The following is a 15761-nucleotide window of genomic DNA, read 5'->3' as shown; positions in this document are numbered from 1 at the left end:
TGACCAAAGTTCAATGGTTTAATACCCTAGCAGGGATGGCAGTGAAACAACAATGGCAGGTATTTCTCAATATAATGCAGAAGGTGCAGGATCAGTTCATTCCAAAGAGGGAGAAAAATCCTGAGGGAAGTTAAGGACTGTATAAATAAAAAAAAGTATAACATAGCAAAGATGAGCGGGAAGCTGCACAACTGGGAAACTTTTTTAAAGAGCAACAGAGGATAACTAAAAAGGCAATACGCAGAGACAAAATGAGGTACGAAGGCAAACTGGCCAAAAATATAAAGGAGGATATTAAAAGCTCTTTTAGGTATGCGAAATGAAAAAAAAGTGTGACTAAAATTGGGTCCTTGAAGACAGAAACTGGTGAATTTATTATGGGGAACAAGGAAATGGCAGAATAGTTGAATAGGTACTGTGGATCTGTCTTCACTGGGGAATACACAAGCAATCTCCCAGATGTAATACTGGCTGAAGGACTTAGGGTAATGGATGAAATGAAGGGAATTTATATAAGGCAGAAAATGGTGTAGGATAGACTGTTAGGTCTGAAGGCTGATAAGTCCCTGGAACCTGATGGTCTATGTCCCAGGGTACTTGAGGTGGCTCTAGAAATAGTGGACGCATTGGTAATCATTTTCCAATGCTCTATAGAGTCAGGATCAGTTCCTGCGGAGGGGGAGAGAAAGCGGAATTATAGATAGGTTAGCCTGGTGTTAGTGATGGGAAAGATGCTGGAGTCAATTATTAAAGATGAAATTATGACTCATTTGGATAGCAGTAACAGGATAGGTCAGAATCAGCATGGATTTACGAAGGGGAAATTGTGCTTGACTAATCTTCTGGATTTTTGGAGGATGTAACTATGAAGGTGGACAAGGGAGAGCCAGTGGATGCAGTGTACCTGGACTTTCAGAAAGCCTTTGATAATGACCCACATAGATTAGTGAGCAAAATTAGGGCACGTGGTATTGGGGGAAAAATACTGACTTGGATTGAAAATTGGCTGGCTGACGAGAAGCAAAGAGTAGTGATAAACTGGTCCCTTTCGGAATGGTAGGAGGTGACCAGTGGGGTACCACAAGGTTCGGTGCTGGGACTGCAGCTGTTTACATTAACGATATAGATGAAGGTATTAAAAGTGATATGAGCAAATTTGCTGATGGCACAAAGCTGCCTGACAGGGTGAAATGTGAGGATGTTATGAGAATACAGGGTGACTTGGACAGGCTAGGTGAGTGGATGGATGCATGGCAGATGCAGTTTAATGTGGATAAAATGTGTGGTTATCCACTTTGGCAAGAACAGCAAGGCAGATTACTATCTAAATGGAGTCAAGTAAGGTAAAGGGGAAGTACGAGATCTAGGCATTCTTGTACATCAGTCAATGAAAGCAAGCATGCAGGTACAGCAGGCAGTGGAGAAAGCTAATGGCATGCTGGCCTTCATAACAAGAGGAATTGAGTATAGGAGCAAAGAAGTCCTTCTGCAGCTGTACAGGGCCCTAGTGAGACCGCACCAGGAGTATTTTGTGCAGTTTTGGCCTCCAAATTCGAGGAAGGATTAATGAGGGAGTGCAGCGTAGGTTCACAAGGTCAATTCCCAGAATGGCGGGACTTCTCATGTTAAAAGATTAGAGTGACTGGGCTTGTATACATTTGAACTTAGAAGGATGAGAGGAGATCTGATTGAGACGTACAAGATTATTAAAGGATTGGACACTGTGGAGGCAGGAAGCATGTTTCTGCTGATGGATGAGTCCGGAACCAGAGGACACAGTTTAAAAATAAGGGGTAGGCCATTTAGAACAGAGTTGAGGAGAAATTTCTTCACCCAAGGAGTAGTGGATATATGGAATGCTCTGCCCCAGAAGGCAGTGGAGGCCAAGTCTCTGGATACTTTCAAGAAAGAGATGGAAGCAGCTCTTAAAGATAATGAAATCAAGGGGTATGGGCTAAGGCAGGAACAGGATACTGACTGTGGATGATCAGCCATAATCATCATGAATGGTGGTGCTGGCTCAGAGGGCCGAATGGCCTACTGCTGCACCTATTGTTGATTTGTCTATTGTCTGTAAGTCTGTGGAGACTGGATTAGTTAGGAGACTCATTCTTCTAAACTCTGAAGAATAGGGATATATCCTAGAAACTTATAAAATTCTAAATAATTGGACATGGTCAATGCAGAAGGAATGTTCCTGATGACCTGGAATCCAGAACCAGGATGACTCCAAGGGTATGGCTTAGGCCATTTAGGACTGAGATAAGGAATTTCTTTGCCTAGAGAGTCATGACCCATCAAATTCTCTGCAGCAGAAGACAGTTGAAGCCAAAACATCGAATGGATTTAAGGAAGAATTAGAATAGAATCCCTACAGTGCTTAGTTCTTGGGGCTGTAGAGTCATAGATGTACAGCACAGAAACAGACCCTTCAGTCCAACTCTTCCACGCCGACCAGATATCCCAGCCCAATCTAATCCCACCTGCCAGCACCCGGCCCATATCCCTCCAAACCCCTCCTATTCATATACCCATCCAGATGCCTTTTAAATGTTGCAATTGTACTAGTCTCCACCACTTCCTCTAGCAGCTCATTCCATACACGTACCACCCTCTGTGTGAAAAAGATGCCCCTTAGGTCTCTTTTATATCTTTCCCCTCTCCCCCTTAAGCTATGCTCTCTAGTTCTGGACTCACCCCACCCTATTTATCCTACCCATGATTTTATAAACTTCTGTAAAGTCACCCCTCAGCCTCTGCTCCATGGAAAACAGCCCTAGCCTATTCAACATCTCCCTATAGCTCAAGTCCTCCAATCCTGGCAATATCCTTGTAATTTTTTTCTGAAGCCTTTCAAGTTTCACAACATCCTTCCAATAGGATGGAGACCAGAATTGCAATACTCCAAGTGGCCTAACCAATATCTGAAGAATTCTGGGTAATCCAAGATGGAGGGTGGAAAACATTTCTGGCTGTAACAGGCTGCTCTTTCTTTGGGAGGTAATTTAGAGATCTAAGGATATAAGAAAAGCAGGCGCAGAGTACGGGGTTGAATGCTCAGCTATGATCATATTGAATAGCAGAGCAGTTGTAAGGGCTGAATGGCCTACTCCAATTTTATACATTTGTGTTTTTTTCCTATAATATACAATTGGGCTTAAGGTAAGAAAATTGATCTGTTTTTTTATGGATTTCTTCAATCCTGGAGCAGTTCGATATTACGTGGCAGATGAATTATAACTTGGATAAATGAGGTTATCCACTTCAGTAGCAGGAAGGCAGGTTATTGGCATGATCGTTTGGGAAAAGGAGAGGTGCAATGACCCCTTTGGTGTCCTTGTCCACCAGTTGCTGAAAGTAAGCATGTAGGTCCAGCAGGCAGTGAGGATTTGGGTATAGGTGCAGGGATTTGAGTTGAGTCAGAGCAGCCATGATTGTGTTGAATGGCAGAGTAAACTTGGCTGAATGGCCTATCTATACTTATCTGTACTTTTGCATCTAGTTGATTATCCTGTTCAGTGTTTTAAATTGTGTAATCAATTCATTTTAGAATCATGTTTCTAAAAGACTATATTTTTAATTACTGGATATCTTTTGCTAATAAAACATTATCCTTGTAGCTTTGTTTCTGAAAGATTAACTTCTTAATATTATCCTTTTCTGCAATGTTCTGCCAAATAGTTGAATATATTTTCTAAATGTTTTAGAATTATCCAACTATTTACTGTCTTTGTAATTTTTGTAACTTTTTAGCTTTGTTGAACTCTTTAGTGCTGATTCACATTGGAGGGAAAAAAATGCCCTCATGATAACTAATGAAAATTTTCAGGTAATAAACATATTTTCCTTCAAAGTATTGTTTTTTAAATTAATTTTTGTGTTCAGTTTTTGCATGTTTTTACATTTTTCATAATGTTCTAAGATTTTTTAGATTTTCCTTGTTTCTAAATAATACTCATTTGCTTAATGTAGCATTTCAAGCTTTCTTACACTTCTCAGCCTAGAATTTCTCTTTCTCAATCCAATCTTGAAAAACATAATGTTTATTAGCTATTAATAGCTAATTACAGCTTTAAAAAAAACCTACAGTTGCAAAAAGATGCCATTTGGCCCACAGAGTCTGTACTGATCCCTCTGAAGAGCACCCCAGCCTATCCCAATGTTTAGCATGGTTAATCCACTAGCCTGCACATCGCTGGACACAGAGGCAACTTAGCATAGCCAATTGACTTAATTTGCACTTCGATTTCCTCCCATGCTCTAAAAGAGCATTTGATGGAATCTCACTCAGACATGGGGAAAACATACAAATACCACACAGTTACCCAAAGCTTGAATTGAACCTGGGTCCCTGGCACTATAAGTGGTATCGTTGGATCTTCTATTTCTATCTGAGGGACTAAATGGAGACTCAGACTTAAAGTTCTGAGAGGACTTGATAGGGAAGATGTTCCTGATTTGGGGTTGGCCATTTAGGACAGATAAGACATTTCTTCACCCAAAGAATAATGAGTCTGTGGATGTATTGAATGTTTTCAAGAGGCAGCTAGATGTAGCACATGTGGTAAATGGGATCAAAGGTTATGGGGAGAAAGCAGGATTAGGCTATTGATTTGGACGATCAGCCATGATTGTGATGAATGGAGGAGCAGGTTCCAAGGGCTGAATGGCCACCTCCTGCTCCAACTTCTATGTCGCGATGAAACCCATTGAAAGAGGATAGCATTGCAAGCATAGAACCTCCTGGGACTGTTCTGGAAAGTCAGCTAAAATTTTTGTACTTTATTCTGTGGAGTGGAAATTGAATCCTTACAGCTTGCTAACTTGGGTGTGAGTTTTACCAAATGAGCCATGATACTGTTCTCCTCATTGCTTTTGAATATACACAGGTAAGTCTGCTCTTTCTAAAATCACAAATTGTATTTTTTCAGACTGTTAGCATTTATCCCTCCTTGCCTTCCATGTCCCCATTAGACACACTACTTCAGATGTTCAGAAGTATTGAATTCCACCATATGGACCTACTGAAATATACCCTTTGTATCTAAAGTATAAAAAATATCTGTTTATGCTAATACTGCAGTAAATATTGTGATAATGCTGTCATGTGCCATTCACTTATTTAATGGTCTAAACATCTCCAAGCTGCTTGCAGTCCTTTTTGAATCAGAGTTCTCCTGTTGTAAATATGTAAAGTTGCCTTTGATCATTAATTGCAATTAGCTCTTCTGAAAATGCTTTCATGAGGTGTTGATGTAGCTGGTTTGACAAGGATTTATTACCCAATTCTTATTACCCTTGAAGATATTGGTGAGCTGCTGAAGTCCGTGAGGCAAAGGTACCCCACAGTTTTGTCAGATGAGAGTTCCAGGATTTTGACTCACCAGCAAAAGAATTTAGTTTAAGAATGGTGTGGGGTTTGGAAGGAAACAACATGGTGGTGCAGTACACTTGTTGTCTTTTTAAGTAGTAATAGTTACAGGTTTGGAAGATGCTGTTAACAGAACTTTGGAGGTCAGTGTATCACTTGAGTGTCGATCTTCCTGGCTTTAATTCACATTCGTAGGTCTTCACTTTTTATTGCTCTTTCTCCCTTCCCTTTCATTAAGCAATTGCTTAAATCGTCCCCTGTCTGAAAAACCATATGTATGTTGATGCAGTTGACTATGTCAGTACCTTCATCAGTATTCCATTTTGTGGGAATCCATTGTTAGATTTATACCATTTCCAGCCATGACTTTCAATTCTATCCCTGCACGTTCATCTCTGTTTTCTCAGTGTTGGTCATCTATGCACTACTGAATTTTGGACATGCAGGTTATGAAACTGAATTCTAGGAATGCATGATTTGTGACTTGTACAGTGTATAATATGCCAAAATTGACTTATGAAATGATAGTTTCTAGAAGAGTAATATGCTGCACTGATTGTAATAGTAAACATGTGACCTTATAAATGGTACAGCTAATATGTGTAGCTAATCAGGTGATTGGGTTAAGTGATTAAATGCCCCAGTAGATATAAAAGGGAAATAGCTACAGCTTCTGCGATGCATTGGCCATGTCTGAGTCAGAGAGCCCATGTTCAAGTTCTACCTGCTCCAGCAGTGAATCCCAACTTGTCTGAACAGGTTGGTAGCAAAATATCTACCAAGAGAACATAGGTACAGGAGTAGTCTAGACTAGTTCCATATTTACTGTACTTGAGTCTGTTCCATGACTTAATCATTATATAGTTTAACTCCTCATACCTGCTGTTTGCCCATGTCATTAATACCTTTTTACTTAAAAATGTATCTAATCTCAATTAAAATTAACAACTGATCTAGCATCAACTGCCATTTGTGGAAGTGTTCTAAACATCGACCACACTGTGTCGAAAGTTTATTTGCTCATTACCTTCACTTCAGAGCTGTATAGCCTGCTAGAAGGAATCTTATTAGACATATGCATTGTACTACCTGAGCAGAGAGGAGTTTAATGAACATTTTGGCATGGTTACAGAAATTGTCCCTCTTACTGCTGTAGAATTCATTTAAGGAGGCAGTTAAGTTGGTGGATGACAAAACTTTACATTATTTTGTATCTTGATTTGCAAAGACCTTTTTTACAAAATGTTATACATACATTATTAAGGTTGAGGCTTTGGGATTGCTGAGCATATTTTGGATTGGATAAGGAGGGATTACTTCATGGTAGTCAGAAAATAATGTATTTAACCCTAGACAGTTGTGCAATTAAAGCAATCTTAGGACCTTTTAAAAAGTTGATGTCTTGAGTGGCTTATGCCCGAAATGTCGATTCTCCTGTCTGACCTGCGCTCTTCTAGCAAAACATTTTTCAGTCTTGAGTGGCTAGCCAGTTAACATAAACCAGGTGCAATTATTTGGCCAAAGACATCAATATGATGTTTACAGTATTTGCAAACTATAGAGCATAAATCTGCATTTAAAAACATTCATTAAACCATGAAAGATAGTAAAACCCACTTCAAATGAAAATACAAATTCTAAATGACTAATCTAAAGGTTGTTTGGAGGTCAACCAGAGATAGGCAAAGGTTAGGGAATTTCTAATTCAGCTGGGTATTATATTGAGGAAATTGCTAAAAGTTGATTCCAATTAGGACATTGTATAGCTCAAATGATAGCCAGAGTAAATAGGAACAAAAAAATCGTTGGAAAATCTCAACAGAACTGTGGTGGGGGATGTGGTGTATGGGGGAGTAAATGACACATGGCAGTAGAGTCCAAAGAGAGAAGAACAGTTGAACAGACAAAGGAGTGGATAACACTCAGCCCAGGAGAATGAACAGCTACTATTGGGGACAATTGCATGCGATAACAAGGCCTAGTGTGTGGGTGTTCAGGTAAGGATATAGGAGAAGGTGCCCTTAATATTGCCGCCTTTTGAGTCCAGAAGGCTGTAGAGTTCCCAAGTGGAAAATGAGGTGCTGTTCTTCAACTTGTGCCGAGTTTTGCTGGAAGCACTGCAGCAAGCCTGAGACAGAAGTGGCAGATACCTGGAAGCTCTGAGTCTGTGGACAGTATGGAGGTGTTCTGTGAAGTGGTCACCCAGTCTCTACTTCATTTTCCCAGTGTAGAGGAGACCACATTGTGAGCAACAAATGCAGTAGACAAGATTGGGGGAAGTGCAGGTAAAGTGCTGCTTCACTTGAAAGGTGTGTTTGGGCCCTTGGATTCTGTGGAGAAGCAAAGTAAATAGGTAGGTACACTTTTTCTGTGATTGCATTGTGGGGGCGGGGTGGTGGTGGTGATGGGAGTGAAGGAAGAGTTGGCCAGAATGTCTGAGGGAACAGTCCTTGCAGAAGGCTGACTGGAGAGGAGGGGAATATGTCTGGTGGTGTCCTGCTAGAGATGGCTGAAATGGTGGTCACCTTGTTAGTCCCTTGTAATTTTGGCTTTGCAGTTTTAGCATATTAAGTTAAACTAATCTGAAAATGTTAAAGTAAGTGGTATTCCTTGGCCTTGGTTTTGAAAAGAAAATCCCATGAGAACTTTTTCAAAATGATTCCTTTATTTCCTCAGGCAAGATTGGAACCAGATCCTAAAGCGTGTGCTTCAGTCATTCTTTGTCCTTGAGCACTACTGAAGGTATTGTTCAGTGTCTTTTTTGTTTGCAAGTATGTCTGACACCTTCGTTGTTAAATGCAGTGTTTAATTTAACACTTTCACATGTAAATTCTAAGAAAAAAAGCTACAAAATGAAACACAAATATAAGAACATGCACCAATTATCCAGCATTTGGAAATTTTCTAAAGTGCTCTATCTGTCTGTAAAAGGCTGTGCATTTTGTGTACAAATTATTCCTGAACCAAATTTTAGTAAATCCACAAATGTAAATCTTCTTTGAATGTCACAATTATGTTAGATTTTTAAATAAATCATATGAATGTACAAATTAGGCTAGTTTGATCCCACAAAACCATTTCCATGTAATAAGACCTGAATTAATCTGTTTGTTTCAAATTCCACATTCCGGTCTACCTTTGAACAGTTTGATTTTCCCCTACCACAAAAATCCATCTGCCTCTTCCTGTAAAAACAATTGACCCCCACCAACCAGCATCATTTGAGATATGTCTCGCTCAGGGAGAAAAGAAAATCCTGATTTCTGCCCTTAAAAAAAGGTAGCCACAAATTTTAAAATAGTGCATTTTAGTTCTGGTTTCATCTAAAAAGGACTTATCTTTTACATGTCTACCTTGTCAAGACCTTTCCAGATCTTCTATACTTCAATCAAGTCACCCCTCACCCTTTTAAACTCTAGCAAACTTAAACTGAATCTGTCCAACCTTTCTAGCACCATTTGCTTGTTCCTGGTATCAATCTAGTGAACCTTCTCTAAACGGTCTGAATATATTTACATTTTTTTCCTTCAATGAGCAGATTAAAATTGTCCAATGTCCTGTATAACTCAATTCATAATCTCAATTTTGTTTAATTCCTTCTGTAATAAAAGATGGCATTCCATTAATTTTGAGTTTTACTTAATTGCTGTACCTGAATGTTATCTTTTCATGACTCCTATAGTAGAACACCTAGAACTCTGCAACTTGGAATTCTCTAGTCATTCTCTGTTTAAGTAATTCTTTATTCTTTTGCCTTCAGGTAAACAGTTTCACGTGTCCACATTATACTTCATCATCCAGACTTTATCTATTTCTATCTTTCTGAAATCTCTTTAGGACATCTTCACAACATGCTTTTCTACCTATCTTTGTCATCATGCCTTTGACTTACCTAAATCATTGATACAGGTGTAAAATGCCGAGGGTCTCTGATCTGTGCAACTTAACGTTATAAAATGCAAATCATAAACAGACCCTTTTGCGTACCTATTTTTCGTGAGCCAGCTAATCTTTCCTTGTGAAAAATTGGCCACCTCATATCACACTCCTGCTTTGCACTTTATCTTTTTACAGAGCAACTTGTTAAATGCTTTCTGGAAATCCAAGTGTCGTATGTCTGCATGTTTACTCTTATCCACAGTGCATGTTATTTCTTAAAAAGAATTGCAATAAGTTCATTAAGTATAATTTTTCTTTCTCCAAAGCATGCTGATTTTTCCTGACTACCTTGCGTTTTTCTCTGCAACGTTAATCTCTCTAATTCTAACACCTTCACTACAATAGATGTCAAGCTAATTCACTATATTTTCCAGTTTTGTTTCTTTCCTTGAATAGAGAAGTTATGTTTGCTGTTTTACAGTCTGAAACCTTTCCGGAATCTAGACATTGGAAAACTCTTACCAACATATACCTACTACCTCATTACACTCCTCTTGTAAGACCTCCGATCCAGTCCAAGGTACTTGATGCCACTGTTCAGTACTGAATACTGCAGGTGATGCTAGCTCAAAAGACTGAAGGCTGAGACTTTGCAAAGAACCACTATTGTGGGAACAACAAAGCATAACGTGTAGGTAATTGGGTATTTAATTGTTGAGACCTGTATGATGTATTAGTATCTTGATGCCAGGATAAGAGACATCAGAGGCGAAGAACATTTTTTTTCAGGCAGAAGAAATATTTAAAATTCATGTTCCTCGTTGGAGCTAATGACAGAGGAAAGAAGGCTGAAATTTTGCATCCTATTTCCCTTTTGGATGTAAGGCTGGAAATTGCAGAGGCTTCAGCCACATTCTTTCAGTTCTTGGATATGGGGTTTGGGACAGAGTGCTGGATTTGTGCAAAACAAGTCATGATTTAATAACGTCGAAAAAATTGTAGTATTGATGTGTGCAGCACAACTGACATATTTGCATTTTCACAAAGCTTTATGAAAATGCACTCGCACAATAGGCTTGTCAGCAAAATTAAAGCCCATTGAGTCACAAGAACAATGACCATGGGGATACAGTATTAGTTGAGTCTTGATGAAAGGTTGGTTGCAGATGGAGCAAAATATGCAGTGGTGTTCACCTGGGATCAATACTAGAAGCCTTGCTTTTATTGATATATCAATGATCTGAATTTGAGTTAATAGGGCACTAGTAATTCACAACTTGGAAGTATAGTAACAAAATCAATGACTGACTTTGAAACGGCAGACATGATGGATGTAGGTTAATGCAGAGAATTGTGAAGTGATTTATTTTGGTGGGAATAATGATAGGTAATGTGAAATGGTGCAATTTTAAATGTTAAAGTGGTTGCAGGAACAGAGGTCTAGGAGTGTGTATCTAAAGTTTTCATAGTATGAAAAGTTTAGAAACTGTTAAGAATTTTTTTTAAATCCCTACATGGCAAATTGACCTTACCTGGAGGTTTTTTGGATTGTGGGAGGAAACCCATCCAGACACAGTTGTGCAAATTTCAAACAGACAGATGCCTGAAAATGGAATTGAACCCAGGTCTAGGGTGCTGTGAAGCAGTAGTGATAAGGCTTTATTAATAGAGGCAAAAGGCATGAAATTCTAAGCTGTGAAACAGGTGTTGGGATCACAATGTGCCACAAACCTATTTGAACATTCTCTGGACTGGAAACTTCATGATAACTTTTATAATTGGTCTGTAACCATGGTAGGTGCACTGCACAAATTATGAAAGGCTAGCATTAATTAAAGAGCAAAGAATAACACAGCACAGGGACAGGCCCTTTGGTCCTCCAAGCCTGTGTCAATACATTTTGTCCTTATATTAAAACTGTTTTTGCTTACAGAACCATTTGTCCATTTTATTCCTTTCCTATTTGTGTATTTGACCAGGTGTTTCTTGAATGCTATTGCCTGCTTCCACCACCACCTCTGGCAATGCACTCCAGGCATTGTATGTACCTCAAAACAGTTGCTTCGAGGCAGGATTCGCAGATAGTGGGATATTGAGCATAAGTGGTCTGTGGTCAGAGTAGGAAACTTAAGTATAGGTACAAGCTTGCTGAAAGGCAAGGTTGCATGTGAATTCTGTTAGAGGATGAGGCTTTGGTGCTGACTATTGAATAAGTTTGTTAGCTATGAGCACTGAAATACTTGGTGCATTCAGATCTGCCTGAATCCTCCTGTCAATGTCAGTGAAAATAGTCCTGTGCATAATTAATACTGGGTTGTATGTGTACGTCTTGGAGCGTATCCTTTTCAACAACATGTTGGCTAACTCCATTATAACAATGATGGACATAATCATCTGTTGATTTACATTACAGCATAAATAGTCACCACGAAATACTGGATATAGCAGTGAAAACTCAGATGACTGTTGTGTGAGCTGAAACTGTGCTACCATGGCTAGAGATACTTGAATATGGCCATTGTGCAACTTTGAAAGTGGTGATTCCTCCGTGCAATGACAACATGGCATTCTCATAATTATTCCTTCCACTATTACCACTCTACTAGTGTCCATTCTGGCCTGCTCCCTCCCACTTTGATTTCTACTGGTGCTCTCAATCAGCATGACCCCTGAAAACAACTGATCCTTTAAGGTACTATGGTGCATTTCTTTTTTTTAAATGTATATTTAATTGTCGGAGGCTAGGCAAACACGTAGCTCATGTGTTGAGCCCAAAGGGCAGCACCAGCACTGTTTGATCATGATCTGCTGCCTCAACATAATATTGGTAGACTCAAAGCACGTGCAAATGCTGTCAATTGTGGCTGGCATAGCTCATACCTTAAGTGCATGCATGCACCACAGTCACCATTTTGTGGGGTAATGCTATCTGTCATGCTGGAAAATCAAGTACTATGTTGTGGTTAAAGGATGCACACAAAGGAAGTTTTATTAAAACTTTTGTAAAACAGTGGTGGGCCTCAACTGAAATATTTGCTTAATTCTGGACAGCATACTTCAGGAATGGTTTTAAGGTTCTGGAGGCATGTAGGAAGATTTATTAGAATTTTATCAAAGATTGAGGGGCATCAACGATTTGGAGAGACTAGAGAAGCAACTGTTTGAGCAAGAAAGATTGAAGGTTTGGAAAAGAATTGTTCAAAATCTAAAATATTTTAATAGACTGATTACAGAAGACATGATTCCAATGGCAATCAAGTCTGTAGACTAGATGACGTGGATGGATCAGATTAGATTACTTAGTGTGGAAACAGGCCTTTCGGCCCAACAAGTCCACATTGATCCTCCAAAGAGCAACCCACCCAGACCCATTCCCCTACATTTACCCCTTCACCTAACACTACGGGCAATTTAGCATGGCCAATTCACCTAACCTGCACATTTTTGGACTGTGGGAGGAAACCGGAGCACCTGGAGGGAACCCACGCAGACACTGGGAGAATGTGCAAACTCCACACAGACAGTTTCCTGAGGTAGGAATTGAACCCGGGTCTCTAGCACTGTGAGGCAGCAGTGCTAACCGCCGTGCTGCCCACTTAGATGTGTAGTAATTGACAAGAGGATCAGCTAAGAAGACACTTTGTTTACTGAAGAGTTGTGATTAGAATACTCTGGGCTGAAAGGATGAATCCAACAATAATAATCAAAAGAAAATGATTCAATAGTTGAGGAATGGTAAGTAATCACAAAGTTGTGGGGAAAGTGATTGAGTATGGAACTAATTGAACAGCTCTACCAAAAACTTCAAAAGGCCTGTATCATAACTGATTCTATCATGTTTAATGAGAACACAAAAAATCAAACAATACTGTGAGTAAATGGAAATTAATTTAACCATTAGAACTTAAATTTAATCTGAGTAAATCTAAATCAGTTAGCTGTTAACATTAACATCCAAGTGTATCTTATCAATGTTTATTGTAATCAATCACAAGTATCTATTTTTTCTGTATGAAAACCATAAAGCTTGTTACCCAAAATGCTTTTCTGATTCTTTTCTATTTCAAATGGATTGCCTACAGTGCTGAGATGATCTATTGTAGGTCATTTAAGGCAAGCCTAATTTGTTTTGTATCACTGCTTCCTTCAATTCAGCTGAATGTATCACAGTCACTACTTTCTTAAGAGCAGTTTTTCATATGCAGTGTTCGAAGAGCCCCACAGAAGAGTACAAGGCCAAAGTAAAACTGAGTCTGATGAAAGGCTTTTGCCCAAAGCATTGATTTTCCTGCTTCTCAGATGCTGTCTGACCTGCTGTGCTTTTCCAGCCACCACACTGGACACTGAGCCAAAAAAGCAGATATTTGGGCAACAACTTAAATGCCACTAGTAAACCAAGATTTTACGAAGGGTCTTGGAGGGGAGGGAATCCATAGATTCATACCGTGCAAAAAAGGCCCTTTGGCCAATTAAGTCTACACCAATGGAACTACCACTAAAAGTGTACTAATTCTAATTTCATACACTTGCCCAATATTCTTGAATTTTCTGATATTTGAAATACTCATCCAAGTATGTTTAAAAGTTTGTAAGGTTTCCAGCCTCCACTACCTTCTGAGGCAATGCATTCCAGATTCCCACCACCTGCTAAGTGAAATTTTTTTTTTGAAAATCTCTATCTCCTGCCTGTTATCTTTAAAACTATACCCTCTTGTGATTGGCCCCTCAACCAAGGGAAACAGCTGCTCTCTATTTGGCCTGACCATACCCCCCTCATAATCTTATACACCTCAATCCTGTCTCCCATCAGTCTTCACTCTTGTAAAGAAAACAATCCAAGCCTATTTAATCTATCCTTAGATCAACTGCTCCATCCCAGGTGACATGCTCGTGAATCTCCTCTGTACCCTCTCGTGACCTCACATCCTTCCTGTAGTGAGGTGACCAGAACTGCTCCACTTAGGGCCCTACCAATGCTCTGTAAGACTCTCAGCATTACCTCCTTGCTGTTATATTGTTTGCCATGACTGATGAAAGCAAATATCTCATATGCCTCCATAACTAGACTGTTCACATACTCTACTGACCTCCAGTATCTGTGAATAATTATCCTAAGATCCCTCTTTTTCTAAGCTACTCATTGTCCTGCCTTTCATTAAATACTCCCTTATCTTGTCTCTTCCAAAGTGCATCACCTCTCACTTCTCAGTGTTGAATACTATCTGCTACTGCTGTGCCCATCTATATCTTCCAGTAGCCGACACAACCACTTGATCAATTTTTGCGTCATCTTCAAACCTGCTTAATGTTCCTTCCACATTTTCATTTCTATATCATTTATGTATAGAACAATAATTGGAGAGGGTAGGATAATTCCAGACTTATATCTTGTTGGTATGAAGTTATTTGGGGACGCAATGGCCTTGTGGTATTATCAATGGGCTGTTAATCCAGAGACCCAGGTAATATTCTGGAGATTCTGTTTGAATCCTGCCATGGCAGATAGTGGAAATTGAATTGGATAAAAATCTGGAATTAAGAGCCGAAAAACCCCAAACCCATTGCTGATTGTTAAGAAAACCCATTTGGTTCCCTCAGCTGGAAGGAAACTGCCATTGTTATCTGGTCTGGCCTACGTGAGTCCAGACCTACAGTGTGGTTAACTCTCAACTGCCCAGAAATTAGCCAAGAGATGGGCAGGAAATGCTGGACCAATCAGCAATGCCCTAATCCCATGAATGACCTAAAAAGTTAGAGTTGGAGACTTGCAGTATCATAAGTTGCAGACCTGAGAAAGTCAATGCCTTATTGCAGACCTGCTCAGCTTTGCAAGCTATTTATTTTTGATGTTTCTTGTCCTCCTAAGACAGTCTACTTATTCTATGTATGAATCTAATAAATGCCCTCGAACCTTTTGTGCATTCACATCTATCCCTTAATATGGAGTACTCCATATGTGGCTACACCAATGCTCCATATAATTGAAGCATAAATCCTTATTTTTATGGTCAATATCCCTTGTCCATTTGACTTAATTACTTGATTACTAACATTTTGTCAATCCTGCAACAGATCATGGAGACCTCTCTACTGTTAGGTGTTGTAGGCATTCTCCGTTTAAGTAATATTCCACATTTTCTATTTTTCCTGCTAAAGTGGGAAAACTTCATATACTCAATCATCTGAGATTTTTGCCCTCACTGAACCTATCTATGTCCATCTGTATCCACCTTGTGTCCTTTTTGAAATTGAATCTATAAAGTACAGCAAATAAACCTTCCTATTTTGTCATAGATTCATATAGCACAAAAAGAGACCCTTCAGTCCAACTAGTCCACATTGACCATGTTCTTAAACCAAACCAGTCCTACCTGCCTGCGTTTGGCCAATAAACCTCCAAACCTTTCCTGTTGATGTACTTATCCAAATGTCTTTTGAATATAAGTGTGCCTATATCCACCACTTCCTCTGGCAGTTCATTCCACATTTTGAACCACTTTTCTTTTTTAAA

At 39.3% G+C, this 15761-nt stretch overlaps 1 protein-coding gene across 9 annotated transcripts in view; it reads left to right on the top strand.

Annotated features, from left to right (window-relative positions):
• LOC122550578 (protocadherin Fat 3-like) overlaps positions 1–15761 on the top strand; it is an 801871-nt gene that overhangs the window by 163836 nt on the left and 622274 nt on the right. For 6 of the 9 annotated variants that reach the window (XM_087988032.1, XM_087988030.1, XM_087988031.1 and 3 more), the window contains exon 3: positions 8048–8113. The exons of the other annotated variants lie outside the window; for them this stretch is intronic. The gene's annotated coding sequence lies outside the window, so the exon portion shown is untranslated. The remainder of the gene's footprint in view (positions 1–8047; positions 8114–15761) is intronic. 9 annotated transcript variants of the gene reach the window in all.

Source organism: Chiloscyllium plagiosum, unplaced genomic scaffold (assembly GCF_037043375.1).
Source record: "Chiloscyllium plagiosum isolate Xiang-an unplaced genomic scaffold, Cpla_swu_hap1 HiC_scaffold_6, whole genome shotgun sequence".
Taxonomy (NCBI): Eukaryota; Metazoa; Chordata; class Chondrichthyes; order Orectolobiformes; family Hemiscylliidae; genus Chiloscyllium; species Chiloscyllium plagiosum.
This window is presented reverse-complemented; position numbering and strand designations above follow the sequence as displayed.